The following is a 15,128-nucleotide window of genomic DNA, read 5'->3' on the forward strand; positions in this document are numbered from 1 at the left end:
AATAATGACATTGTGACATTTGATTTTTTAAACTTATTTCTTTTTATAATATTTGTCCTTTTATTATTATGTCAACTAGAAGTACTGATCTACTACAATTATTGATAATATTTTCTCTAGTTTAATAGCTAATGAAATTGTTTCAGAAAATTTCACAACTTCTGTTTCTGATCACTCACTTACCTCAATTTTGTATTTCAATAAACTATTTATACCACGCAGACACAATTTATATAGCAGGAGTTTTAAAAACTTTAATAAAGAAAACTTTATTGAAATCTGATTCATCAAAAATTGATTGGGACGACGTTATAAATTCCAATGATACTAATACATGTTTCCAAATGTTTATTACTGAAACAACATTGATTTTATATCACCTTGAAAAAACAAGTATCAAAAACTTCAAACATCGATTCAAACCATGGATTACAAAAGGAATTATAAAATCTATTAAATGCACAATCTTCTCCAACAAAAAATGTTTAGATCTAAAAATCTTATTAATAAAAAAATTTACAAGTATATTTAAAATATATAAATATATGATAACTACATTTATTAAACTTAGTAAAAAAATCCATTTAAAAAAATTTTTCTCAGAAAATGTAAAAAATCTTCCCAAACTTTGGAAAGGCATTAACATTCTAATTAATGTAATAAAAATTTTTTTAACAAATCATCTCCCAACTGTTTGCGAGAAAATGAATAATATATATATATATATATATATATATATATATATATATATATATATATATATATATATATATATATATATATATATATATATATATATATATATATATATATATATATATATATATATATATATATATATATATATTTATATATTCTGATTTAACTCTAATCTCTGAATCATCTAACACTTTTTTTACAAATGTTGCTCATAAACTCTAATCCGATAATCATTTGTTTTACGTTAACTATCAAAAGTCTAATTTTGGATGTTTTTATCTAAACATCCAAATTTACATAGTTTATTATTATCTCCAACAAGTATTCCAGAAATTTCATCTCTTATATCTAAATTGAATTCAAAAAAATCATTAGGTCCAAACAGCATTCCCTCAAATATTTCTATAGATTTTAACTACGAATTTTCAAATATTCTTTCTAAACTAATTAATGCCTTATTTATAAATAGAACATTTCCTGTTATTTTGAATTTATCTTGTGTTATTCTAATATTTAAAAATCACTCAAAAGATTTATGCACTAACTACAGATCTATTTCTCTTTCATCTAACATTAGTAAGCTTCTTGAGAAACTTATGTATTCTAGAGTGTACTCTTTTCAAAACACATTCAATTGTTTAAATGATTTTCAATTTGGTTTCCGATCAAAACATTCTACTTGCCATGCATTAATAAGTACAATGAAAAAATTAGGAAAGCTCTTGTTACTTGTCATTTCGTTTGTGGCGTTCTTATAGATTTACAAAAAGCTTTCGATACTGTTGACCATAGTATTTTGATTTCTAAATTGAAAAATTATGGAATTCACGGTAATGTAAATTTACTGGTTTTGAACTTTACTTTCAGATCGAAAACAATTTGTAAGTATTAATGGTTTTAATTCTAGTAATAAACCAGATTTGTGTGGTGTTCCTCAAGATTTTGTTCAAGGTCCTTATTTATTTTTAATCTACGTTAACGACCGAATCAACTCTGCTCACTTTTCCTTAGTTTATCTGTTTGCTGACGATACAAATCGTTTGCACATCGACAAATGGTATTAACAACAAAAAAACTGCACTAATTTTTTTTTCCATCTTAGAGAAAAAATTATTTCTTTAAAAATATTGAAATAAAAATCAAGATTAATAATAAACGGCTATATCCTTCGAGAGTTATTAAATATCTTGATGCATTAATTGATTGCAATCTTTCATGAAACTTTCACATTAATGAACTAAGCAAAAATCTTGAGCTAATGGTATGCTTTCGATAATTCGTCATTATGTCGATAAAGTTACACTTAAGAATATTTACTATGCATTATTCTCTTTAATAAAAACTTATCATTTTCTATCACAAACTTGCTCACAAAAAGTAGACTAATACATTCCTATTCTACTAGAAATATACACAATGGAAAACTTAATGTACTATCTTTTAAAACCCTTAAGTATGGTAAACATTCTATTGCTTATCAGTGGGTCTGTGAATGGAACAGGAGCCTTGCTTGCATTTTGAATGAGTCTAATAAACTATATTTAAAAATACCTTTACTCTATCTTAAACAATATAAATTTAAAAAAATTCCGAAAAACATTTTATTCTAACTTTTAGACATACTATCTTTACAATTTAAAAATATTCATTTAATTTTCTTTTCGTCATTACTACAATTATTACTTTTTGTTTATTCTTTTCTTTTTTTCTTATTGAAAACTGCAAATTATGATTTCTATATGTTTGTTTTAGTGTATGTTCTTTGTGCTTTGGTCATATGTTTGCGGTCCATGTGTTTCAGTGTGTGTCCTTGATTAATATTGCTTATATAATGTTTAAAAATCATAATATAAGCAATAATATCAGATTTCTGAATGAGTGACACCATCCTAAATAAATCATTAACTTATTATTATAAATAATTTTATGCCTTTATCTACCATTGTAATATTAGTTATTATTTGTATTTTTTCATTGTAATTAATGTAAACATACTTATTATTACTATTACTATAATTTGTATTAATTTTTTATTATCTTATATTATTTCATTATATTATTGCTATTATTATTGTCAAAACTATTGTAAAAACAGTTTATGGAAAAAAAAGCTTGTTGATGTTATTGTCCCTATAAGAAAACGTCTATAAGAAAATAATGCACGCGTATACTTTTATGTATAACTTTTTGTATTAAATAATTAAATTTATTTATTTCAAAATATACACAATTGTAGCTTGGGGAATATCCGTGGTTTGATTCCTTAACCTGTCCAAATTCATTTGCTTTTCTTTTAAATACCGCTGGTCTTATGTTTGCTTTGTAAAGATTTATCTTATTTCTATATAAAAAAAAAAATTTGTTGTGTGTTTTTAAATGATACACATCTCATAACATCAGATTTCTCATACTATTTAAGCCTTTTAGTGTATTTTCTAAGTAAGGCGCACACACATATATACATAGTTTTTAAGCTTCAATTGGCCACAAGAATTTGTCAAGACGGCTACGAGGATCGGTCAAGATGGTCATGCCGTCTACAAATTTTTCACAAAGCCTTAATTATTTAATTTTTTTGTTTTGTTAATTCACCTCCCCAAGGTTAAGAAGGCCACTATAGACGAGGACGCTACTTAATAGTGGTTATAACCCTCTCTCAACTCTATAGCTCCGAAACACGAACCATGACGAACAAGACCACTGCGCAGAAAAACAAGTTGAGCACGGTACTACCAGGGATGTGATGAGGATCGAACTCCAAACCTCTCGCTTTGAAGCTCTCGCTTTACCACTATATCACTACTGCATATTACCTTTCTTTTCCTGGACATGTTTCTTTTTAACATTTGGCTATGTGTGTGTATAATAAAACTAAAAACTTTAAGAGGTCGATTTCGAACCACGACCATTCTGTTCATGAAGTAAACGCCATACCCAAATAAGCTAAACATGTGCATACATACAAACAAATAAACATAATTATATAATACAAAAATAAATAATCACTGAAATAACTAATATAACATAATTTTTATCATACTTTTTATACAAACAAAGCACATTGAAATGTGATTGGTACAAATTGTATTAAATATATGAGTATATTGAATGTTCAGCAAATTTAGATAAATTAAAATTACGTCTATTGGCAGAAAATTTGGAAGATTTTTGTGAATTGGAAGTCTCTTAACTATATATAAAAGACCTCATAACAAACAAAAAACTTTCAAATTACGTTTAGATATGGAGCCAATCCAAAAAAATCATTAATTTATAAAAACTTTTTTATGTAACAAATCATTTCTTGACTACTTACTCAAGTGGTCAAGAATAAGTGGAGTGAATAAGTGGAGTAGGCTTTTCCAAATAAAATAAATTGATAGCTATTAAAGATTAACAATGCCACAATATGTTTTTATTAATTTTTCCTATATTTTCCAGTATTATCAATTTGTTAAAAACACTTGAAGATATTTTGATTGTCAACTTTTTAATAGAAAAGTAAAGAAAAAAAATTGAAAAAAATATTAGTTAGTATTTAATGCAAATACTCCATTTCCTATTCATTTTTATTAAACCGATGAAAAACATTTTCCGTATGAGATTATTTAACGGTACATAGAAACATGTATTTGTTATTTTAGTTTTTGAAAGAATAACCATACCATATATACTTTTAAGATCTCTAAATATAAAATATTTAGAGATCTTAAAACTTGATTATTTGACAAAAAACTTGATAAATTCAAATAAGATAAGTTAAAATATAGATAAGTTTAATTATAAGTTCAATTTTAAACTTATATTTAAATGCAATTACATATAAATGTTTTATTATTTAGTTTTACATTAAATATTTAAACTAATACAATAATCAATGTAATCATCATAATCATTGCAATCATCATCATTTCGATCATGTTTTTCAACGTATTGATGATAATTCTTATTATTATTATTTTCATTGTTTGTTTTCTTTATTTACCATTGATTGCTTTTCATTGTTTGTTTTCTTTATTTACCACTATTTATTTAAGAATTACCTGTATTAAAAGCATCTGCTGGTAAAACTGAAGGCATTGTAGTAAACCCACCTGGTTAAATAAACAGAAATATATTTTTAATTGGTATAACACTATTTGAAAACTCAAAGTATAAAAATAATATTAAAATAAAACAATTTATTAAAAAATTAACATCGTAATCAGTTGTGGACATAAAAGGTGGGCAATCTCACTCTATTCCTGACTACACATTTATAATTTTTTGCAACTACTTAACTACGGCTAAAATTTTGAAAACGTTTCGAAAATGCGCTAAATAAAGTATATGGTAATAAAGCGAGAAATATCTTCTAAAGATTGTTTACTATAAAAAACATTTATTTAAACTATCGAAAGATATTGTTAAAAAGAGTATTGTTGTTAGTTCAAATTATTTAATATAATTAAAGAGAAAGAAAATATTATTAAAAAAAAACTTTTATTTCAAGAGTATTTTTTTAATGATATTTTCAAAACAATATGTATTCTTAATATAATAAACAATGACAACTATTGCGTTTCAATAAACTTTTTTTATAAACACTTTTTGACGATTAAAAAAAAGTTTTATATTAAACGATAATTAGATTTTTTTTTTTTAAAAGAGTTCGCCTGTTATTATAAAAACATTAGAAAAGATTTTTTTAAAAGGGTAATAACTATATTAGTTTTGTTTTAAAAGGGTAATAACTATATTAGAAGCATTTAAAAAAAATATTTTTATTTTTTTTAATGTTTAATTAAAATTATTTATGTTGTTATTATTTTTATTTGTTTATGTATTCTTTATTTAATTGATATATAAAAATATATAAATAAAAAATAATCATATAATTATATTTATTTACGCATTAACAAAAAAAAAAAAGACCTAATTGATATTTTCCTGTATAAACAAAATCAGTTAAAAACCTGTTAAACCAGCAATGAGTTCAAATTCAACGTAGTTGCAAAACATAAATAAAAATAATTTTCTGATAGAAAATTATTTTTAATATTAGAGTTTTAGTATTTTAGATTTATATTGATTGTTTTTTTTAGAGCAATAGTTATTATTATTTTTTTTTAATTTATTTTTTGTCAAGATTTCTTTATTTTTTATATAGTTTAGCCTGTTTAAATTTTTTTTTCCTTTGTCAGTTTTTTCCAGGGCTTTTTTAATCATCTAAAATGCCGTGGTCAAACTTAAAATAAAAAACTATTATATACATGGTCAAGATTGGAGTGCGATCACATGCCTCTAATTAACTTTTTCTTTTGTGAGCAGATTAGTTAATTCAAAATTTTGTCTTCTATATTTATACTGAAATTTATGATTAAATTTTAAGGAACAGTATTTCTGTAATCATTATTGTCATCATCATCAACATCATCATCAAAATTTTCTGTAAGCAGAGAATTTGATGAGAATTGATGAGAGCTAAATTAATAACCAAAAAATACCTGCACATCATCAACATGTTATTATAGAACACATTATATATTTACCAGTGCTTAATGAATTTTTTATTTTGATAGTGTTACTTGGTGTTTTTAAAGACTCATTTAAAAACATTTCTAACAAAACATACAGAAATAGTTTTTCAACTTAATAGTCATTTTACAAAAATCTAAAATAATGAAATGTTTAAAAACAACATCATCATCATCATCATCATCATCATCATCATCATCATCATCATCATCATCATCATCATCATCATCATCATCATCATCATCATCATCATCATCATCATCATCATCATCATCATCATCATCATCATCATCATCATCATCATCATCATCATCATCATCATCATCATCATCATCATCATCATCATAATCATAATCAAATTTTTCTGAAAGCAGAGAATTTGATGAGGAAGTTAAAACAACAAGAAAAAAATAAACATATAATGAGAATGACAAACAACAATCTGTAAAATTTATTTAATGCAAGTAATAATAATAAAAAAATGTGTACTTGCAAGATCCTCCATCTTTTTCAATAATTTAAAATTTGGAATAAATTTTATGGCAAGTTTTAACTTTTCAAACGACGGATTTTCATCAATTTTGAACCATTCTTGTATCATTTCATGTGCTTTGTTTTCTTGTTTTCGAAAAACTATACAATCATCTCTAATTCCTACTAATTTATTCTGTTCAACATTTAAGAAAGTACCAATCTCAAACCAATCTTGATCAAGTAGTTTAGACAACTTAATTTGAAAATTTGCATTTTCTAGGACTGCATCCATTCTAACTAAAAAACAAAGCAAAGTTCGAAATTTAATCAAATAATATACTTCATATTATTCTAAAAAAATGTAAATTGCTATAAATTGTAATATAAATTTGAAAGATTTATAAAAGACAATGTACAAACTCACCAAGTTTAATAGTCATAAAAAAAAACAGGCCTTGATAAATAAAAAAAATTGCAGAGCCCAAGTCTAACAGTTTGTTTGACATCATAAAATCATTTTTACCTAATCTTCATAATAGAATAATAACTTATTTTAAATATACCTCCAGCAAACACTTTTGCAGTGGATTTGCAGCGGATCTATATATGCATTTTAATTTTGCTCAATGGTTACTTTTAGGACAATTAGTGGCGTCTACTTTAAGTTGCCAGTAAATAATTTTCCAAAATGTGATACTGGCTAGACATCATCTAGCCTTATTTGGTGGCTGCCACAAATAGTCAACTGAAAAACTGATTTGTCAGTTGGGTATAAAAATTATTAGTACTAGGGTATAGTAAATTATTAGTAAGCTTTCGTTTAATTGCTGTACCTTGGACCACTCTCTGAAAATTTAATTAAACTTCATGATAAATTGACAACAATGATTAGGTATGTCAAATCCCGTGTTTAACGGAACCGATTTTTGTGCTAAAAAACTGTTCCACGTTTTTAGAACTTGGCGTTTAGGCAGTATGGTAGGATGGTGTTTTGCAGCATACTTTTTTAGAAATTTATATTAACTTAGAGGTTTTTTAAAAGTAGAATAGTTGAACTTTTTTAAAGATTTTTTTTTATTATATTGACGAAAGTTAAAGTGTTATTTAATGATATCAAAAAGTGTGTTGTACTTTTTGCGCTAAGTAAATATTGAAGATATTATCTTTTTTTTTTCTATCCTATTCTTTTTTTAAGTTTATAAATTTTCTATGCACATGCCAAATTTCAAGAATTTATTTTAACTAGCAGATAGCCTTTTTTTACCCTCACTTTTGGTACCTAAATTTTGTTTTTCCGACTTCTGTTTGGGGGAGGTGGGGGGTACTGAAGGTTATTAAATATTCGTTTTTATAAGCCAATATTAATTGTTATTAAAAAATTTATGTGATTTTTCTATACAATGATTTTGTGATATAAGTACTAATATTAAATTTTTAAAGTATCAATGTAAAAATAACATTTTTTATATATTAAATCAATAATACATGTTTTTTGCTCAGTCTAATCACATTATTACATTTTTAAAAAGCTTTATATCATATAATAATATAATATATTGCTTTTGTATGTATTTAGAATATATCATATATTAGTAATATACTAATATTTGTTAAAAAATATATAGACATATATAATATATTTACAGTATATTAAATTTAATATACTATTTCTAGTATATTATATTTCTAGTATATTTTATATTTAATATATACTATATTATAGTATATATTAAATATATACTATAATATAATATATATTTAATACATACTATATCAATAATAATTATGAATGATATGATTCCGATACAGCAATGACAGTCTTGCACAATAGCAGAATAGAAAAACTTGAAAAAAATACAGAAAGGCTATTACTATTTCTTATTGGACTAGAAAAAAAAAATGATTCTGAAGCTGTTGATTATTGTATGAAAAAGTTCCAGCTAGTTGCTGACATTGTAGTTGATGTTTTCATTGAGTTGATGTTTCCAGTGAGTTGATGTTTTCCTAATGTTGTCATTATTTTTTGACTATTGGAAAAAAATAACACTTTTTTATAAATATTGTCAGTCTTAATTGCCGGTATAGATGGTGGTTTTGTGCCCCCTTTTGCCCCCGGATATGCCCGTAATCTAGAAACCTTTATAAATTTGTAGATAACTCTTGTATCTATCTTTTGAAACCAAGATATAAACTTTTGGATAAGAATTGATTAAGTTATAATAGTTTTAGTTAATAAAAACTTTATTTTGACCACAGTTTCTTTAACCAATCCAAATATCAAAAAATCGGTACTTAAAACGTCATAACTTTTTGTAGGGTGGTTCGATTTTGAAAATTTTTTCACTTCTGGAATATTGAAATGAAGCTCTTTTAAATGATATATAACAACCTAAAATTTGATGAGTTTAAAAATTTCATGTAACATACCTACAATGATAGACGCTTAATTTAAACTAGATTAAAAGCGTATTTATTCTTAGATTCTTTTCATCAATTTCATCAGTGTTATTTGATTGCAACACTTAAATAAAAAACAAAACTTACTATTACTTCTAAGCATAATGGGTAAACAAGTATATTAATAATATTACCAAAATGACCGTGACTAAAAGCTCCAATACCATTCAAAATATAACAATCTACCTCTTTATCAAACAAATTCATTATGCACATCTTCTACATTGTTAAAAGTTACCATACTTTAACGGAATTATATTTCATTATTAATACGAAAAATACCCATTTAAAAAATTTAATGGAAACTTTCCTTATTTTGAAATAAATTTTGAAACAAGAAAATTTCCGTTGGAAATCGGTTTTATTACGGAAGCTCAAGTAAAATTTTAGCATACAAACTTGTCTCGTAAAAAATAATCGGACTAAGATTTAACCTTGGGACACACCACATATAATGTGTTTTTCTTTTTCATTTTTTTTATCAATGTGCATTGTAGGCTTGTATTATCATATCATTAAGTATTAATGATGAGTTCTAAGATATTCTTGTTGATTTATTTAATGTTGGTATTAGATAATATCAGATAAGATTATCTAAAAAGTATTGAACATTTATATTTAAAGAATAATTAAGCAAATTTAAGTTAAGATTACCAAATAAGTAAACATATTTTCATGTTTTACTGAATATGGTTGAAAACTGCTAGATAAGTTTAAAATTTTCTATAGATAATATATAAAATTTAAATATACATAGTTTAATTAAAGGCCCAAAGAGTCAAAAACTAAATTGGAAAAGAGGGGGAGGGGGAGTGTTTTTAAGATAAGGATTAAGGGCCCCCAAAAAAGTTTAAAGAACTTTTTTTTTGTCATTTTTTTAGTCAACTTTATTAAAATTATTTATTTGAAAAATTACTTGGTGGAGGAGTGCACATGCCCTGCTGCCCCCAGGTTGCTACTACCTAAATTACACTATTTTAGGTGGCTTTGTTTATTATTTTTATGCACAGTAACTCACAATCTATTTTATCAACATTGAGATTATGACGTAAAATTAGTTAAATTAGTTAAAATAAATTAAATTGATTTATCGCCAAAAATACTTACGCCACCACCAGCGTAGTTAAGACGTGGTTGGTAAACAGATTCATAATTTCCAAACTCAAAATTTGAATTTTTTCATGGGTTCTAAGCCAAGTTTTCTCGATAAAAATTTTTTTAAAGTGCAATAAAAGTTTGAGTTTTTTAAAATTTTTTGTTAATACTTCTAATTTTTACATACAAAATAAAAAAAGTATTTTATTCTGGCAGGACATAGAGTAGATTAAGGGATTAAATAGCTTTCTAAGTTTTTTCCTATTAAATTTTTTTATCAATAATAATTAATGAAAAATTATGTTCCTTTTTAAAAAGTAAAATTCAAAATGATTAAGAAAACAATGATATAAGCAAAAAGCAAAATAAAAATGTAGTGTATATAAATATTTTAGGAAGATGATACTTTTCTTTTGTTAGCAGCCCAATACGGAATAATCAGCTTAACGTAAGAGATCCATGCATATTTTCCAGCTTCTCATTTAACCTTCATCTCATCCTGTAAAGCTTTTCTAATTGTGACAGTTTGGGCACAAAAAACTACATTAACCTTTAAGCTCCGCTCAATTTTTCAGGTTTAACCACTCAGCGCGCAGTAGTTTTAGCTACAGTTGTAGCTATATGTAAAATAAAATCTTGTTATGTTATTGTAACGTTTGAACCTTGAAGTAAAGTATTTCTGAAAGGCAAATGATTATATTTACATAAATTATATAGATTTACACCATACCTATCATAAAATGTATACAGTATTGGTCTAAAAAACGTTTTTTTGTTAGGATATATTTTACATAGCACTTTTTTTAATAAAGAGACACTTTTTGAGAAAAAAACATACAGAAACATTTATTTAGGTAACAAAATTAAATTTTTTAACATCCCATAAGCATATTCAAATTGAATAAATAAAACAAAATAAAACAGTTTTGTTATATATTTAAAAAAATTTGTAGCCAAAGTTTCAACAAAACTTAGAGTAAAGAAATAACAGAACCAATATAGTACTTTTTTCAAAGTTGCTTTGAAAATATATTGACACTAAAAACATTTAAATACATTTCTGTAGAGTAATTGCGTTTTACGTATTTAAATATTATATACCTCATTTAAATAAGCTTTATTATATGTTCTTTAGTACTTTTTACATATAAATATACATAAATAATATCTAGAAAACAAGGTTGATAAGAAGTGTAAATAAAATTATAGATTTCAAACCATAAGTTAACTTTCTAAAGTTAGAAAAAAAGAACAAAATTATATATACATATCATATCAAATCAGTTATTTATCGTTAGAATCATTATTCTTACTATGTTTGAGCTCATCAATCGTGTTTTCAACTTAGAAAGTCAAGATGTAACTGGTTTTAATAGTAAAAATATAAGCAAAGTTTATAATAAAACCATGTAAAGTTATTGTTTTTCTGGACTGCAGTGGACCATAGATTTAAAATAAAAAGTTAGACATGCAATGAAACCTTTAGTTTTTGAGTTTTAGAGTATAAAATGTATAGGTATTCTTATCTAGCAAGAATCCCAAAAGATGCCAAATTCTGGAACAAAAGGGTTAATATAAATAATTTTCAATTTTAGTTGAGTTGATTTTTCCAGAATTTCAACTTTATCTTTAAAGTCTAGAGTTTTAATACGATTGTTCTTGGTTTGCTGAACTTTCACTGATCAGTTCTATGAGCTTTTTTAATGCTAACATTTTTTAACAACTAATGCTCAACAAAAAATTTAGTGACTTAATCGATGTCAATCAAAGTTTGGCCTTTGTTTTCAGTTAGCCTGTCAACCCTTAAATTGTTTCTGCGTGATTGATCCTCCATCTCTCTTAGTTTACTTTTTATTTTTACATAGTCTGAATAATGGTTTTGCTCAGCGATGCCAGATGTTTGTTTTTTCTCTTGAGAAATAATTGCGGACAAAATTTTTTTCAAAAATGGCGTTCGTAAATATTTGAGCCTAAATTTGATTTCTTTTATATCTTTTTTTAACACTTCATTCTGTTTAGTATTATTACTTACCTTTAAATCTACTTTATTTAGCTTTATGTTGTGTTAACGCTTAAATTGCTAAACGCCTTTGTTTCTTGTTGCTTCGTTCGTAAATTCTTTGAACATTTTTAGCATTTTTTTTTACATGATTTATTATAATAATATTCTATGCCTTATGTTTCGGAAAAAGAAAAAACTTACATAGGTAGTTTCTTTATAAACTGAAGTGATAATTTTCTAATATATATGAGCCTAAGAAATTTCATGTTTTTTTTTTTTTTTTTTAACATCTTCGCTTTCAAAAAGGCTGCAAGCAGCTACTAATTAAAGTTGAAAGTTACTGAAAAAGAAAAGATGAAATTTGTAGAGCAAGACAACGATTGACGGACGACTTAAAAGATTGCAAATTATATGAATCAGGAAAGCAAGATGAAGGAAGCGAATTCCAAAGAACTGATGTTTGAGAAAAAAAACTAGATGAATAAGCGTTTTTGGAGCACATAGGAACAGTCACAGAAAAAGGATGACACTTAATTGAATGACGAGTAACACGAAAATGAATTTTATTAGGTGGCACAAGAGACGCTAGCTCTTTAGAGCAGTGCCCACTATAGTATTTGTAGAAAAGAGAAAGAGAAGCAACATTACGACGATGTGATAATGGTTGGAGGTTGGCTGCAAGAGCAGGTCCAACAATGTTTGCAATGCGTTTTTGCACCTTGTCTAAAAGAGAAAGGGCATCACTACAAGATCCGCCCCAGATATGGCAACAGTATTACATACAAGGCCGGATTTGAGATTTATAGAGATAGAGAATAGAATCCGAAGTAAAAAAGTGACGAACTCGATAAAAAGATGCAACCTTAGCAGATGTTAATTTTGCAACTGATTTAATATATGGTTTCCAAGAAAGATTGGAAATGAGAGTTAATCCTAGAAGATGAAGAGTAGGTGACTCATTGAGTTCATCACCGCTCATAAATATACGAAAATCTAGATTATTGCGATAACGATTGGCTTAAAAAAATTGAGTTTTATCTGAATTAAAGTTCACCAGCAACTGTGAGCCGCATGCTGTAGCAGAAGTGAGATACTTTTCAAGCTCAAATACCCCCTCCAAGCAATCAGAGGGTGTTGGTTTCTTATAACGATTAGAATAAATGGTAGTATCATCAGCAAACAATGCCACCTTAGATGTGAGAATATCTGGAAGATTTTTAATGTAAATTAAAAAGAGTATAGGGCCAAGGATAGAACCTTGAGGAATCCTTAAAATTACAGAATAAGGAAAAGAGTGTTGTCTATCGAGGACAACTTTTATGCTACGATTGGAAAGGAAGGATTCAATGATCTTAAAGATGTTGCCGGATATACCATAAGAAGAAAGCTTATGGAGAATACCAGCATGCCAAACTTTATCAAAAGCTTTTGAAATGTCACGAGCAATGGCCTTAACCTCTCCACCTTCATCTAATGCACGATAAAACCTGTCAGTTATTACTGTTAGCAAATCAGCTGTAGAACGAGAAGATCGAAATCCATATTGATGGTCAGAAAGTAAGTTATTAGATTCAAGATGAGAAATTAAGTGTTGGTTAATTAAAGATTCAAAAACCTTGCTTATAATAGGAAGAAGACTTATGGGACGGTAGTTAGACGAATCAGATCGTTCCCCAGAATTTTTGAAGATAGGGATAACTGATGCCGCTTTCCAGCAGGCTGGAAAACCAGACTCTGATAAGCGCTTGTTGAATAGTTTTGAGAGTTTAGACGACAGCTCCAGAGAACACTTCTGCAAGACAATAACAGGTTTGTTTTCCGGACCACAAGCTGTAGAAGAGTCTAGGCAGGAAATCACTTTAGATAAAGATGCTGGATTCATATGAATGTCAAGCAATAGATCAACCTGTTTGTTGGCAATATCAGGAAGAACGCAACTAGTGGAATCAAGAGATGATTTTGATAAAAAGTTTTTAGCAAACAATTCGGCTTTGTCTTTAGGTGAGGTGACAAAGTCTGAACCATACAAGAGAGGTGGAACTATAGATGTGCCATTATTATTGATACTATTAAAGATTCTCCAGAGGAAAGATTTCTACCCGAGCCATCACGAAGAAAATCACGGAAAGAATCCAAGTCAGCTTTACTGTAGTTGTAAGAGGTTCGATAATAGAGGGATTCAGGTGATGAAAAAGAATGAGATATTAGATTTAGAGAGATCAAACTGTGATCAGAAGCACATAAGGGTGAATGTTGAGAAACTGAGCACTGACTAGGATCAGAAACAAGACGAAAGTCGAGTAGAGAAGGTAAATGATTCGGGTTGTCTGGAAAGCGAGTTGGAAAGTTGACTAATTGAGTTAGGGATTGAGAAAGGCAAAGGTTGTGGGCTTTAATGCCTGCAGAGTCACTGACACTAGAGCCAAGCCTTTCAGAGTGATGAGCATTAAAGTCACCGACAACAACTTTATAAGCTGACGGATAAAGAGAGAGGGCTTGGTCAATATGTTCAGAAATAACGTCAAAAAGAGTACAGTCTTGAGATGAAGGAGAGCGATATAGAACAAAGAGAAAGGCAATTGAGTGATATATATATATATATATATATATATATATATATATATATATATACACTATGATAACAGGATATATACAATATACATACACCTACATATGTAAATGCATATGTTTATATAAATGTATGTATAATATTGATCTATATATATATATATATATATATATATATATATAAATATATATATATACATATTTATATATATAAATATATATATATATATATATATATATATATATATATATATATATATATATATATATATATATATATATATGTATGTATACAATGAAATATGTACTTCAAGCA

The sequence above is a fragment of the Hydra vulgaris genome, chromosome 01 (assembly GCF_038396675.1).
Source record: "Hydra vulgaris chromosome 01, alternate assembly HydraT2T_AEP".
In the NCBI taxonomy this organism is placed as follows: Eukaryota; Metazoa; Cnidaria; class Hydrozoa; order Anthoathecata; family Hydridae; genus Hydra; species Hydra vulgaris.